We start from the raw sequence: 1,096 nt of genomic DNA, 5'->3' as shown, positions 1-1,096 counted from the left end.
TTTGTACCACTATTAAAATATACTCTGAAAGAACAATATTTAAATTAGAATGGACAGAACAGTGCATTAGAATGCAAAAACTCACGTGAGCCAGATAGGATCCCGAGATTTATTGAAAAGACATTGTTGGCTAGACATGGAAAAACTGCCATATTAAAAGCTTCAAGCACTCACACTCCCCCTACCCAAGCTTGAATTTTCCTTTGAGGACAGACTCCTTTGTTAAGAGGAAGCCACTTTATTGGATCTTTTTTGGTTATGCCAAGGTATAGCCTCAGTAGTTAAAATAGGTGACTTTGGAGCTAAAACTAACGATATGAGCCTTTAGTTAGATTAAGATGGATTCAAGCTAGCCTGCATTGTGGCGAGGAAAAGAGTCGGATATTATAGGCTTTTAATTTTTTTTCCGATGTAATGGGCAAAAAATGTTATGTCATTGTTTGCATTTGCGTGCTTATTGTGAGATTGAACGTGTTTTATGTGTTAATCCAGGATAACAGGCTATTCTTGGAGGCAGGTAACAATGGGGTACCCGTTGCATCCTTTCCAGAATGGAATTTAACTTATTGATACAGCCCTGTTTGGAAGCGTGAAAATAAACAGGTTGACTTTTTAAATTTTCCTCAAGCACTAGGCTCTAGACACCTAGATCGGGGGCGGAGGCAGTTTTCAGGACATGGCCGAGATTTGGCGCTGAGCTGTGTCATCGCGAGATTTGGCAGCCAGCTCCGCAGTGGGTCGGAAACCTCGTGGTAGGCCAGATCCCTGCAGGACGGGAGGTTCCTCCCTTCTCCGGAAAAACTCCCAGTCATTTTCATGACCCCCCGCCTCTCTCCTTTTTAGGAGCCTGCACTACCTCTCGCGAGATCTCGTGTTTCTAAAGGCGAGGCGCGGGCGGAATCCTGCGGTGAATTTCGTAGGTTTCACTGAGGCTAAAACGTAATATCGCGATAGTTTTCCCAGCGCATGCGGGAGTCGGCGGCGGCAGGTTGGCTCCGCCCCTCGGTGCTTCGTGTGGTTTTGCGTCATTTGCTTTTCGCCTCGCGTAGGGTGAGAGCGGAGCTGTAGCTACTTTGGGTTTGTGGGGGGGTGGGGG

The sequence above is a fragment of the Tupaia chinensis genome, unplaced genomic scaffold (genome assembly GCF_000334495.1).
Source record: "Tupaia chinensis unplaced genomic scaffold, TupChi_1.0 Scaffold143737_1, whole genome shotgun sequence".
Lineage (NCBI taxonomy): Eukaryota > Metazoa > Chordata > Mammalia > Scandentia > Tupaiidae > Tupaia > Tupaia belangeri.
Note: the sequence above shows the minus strand (reverse complement) of the source record.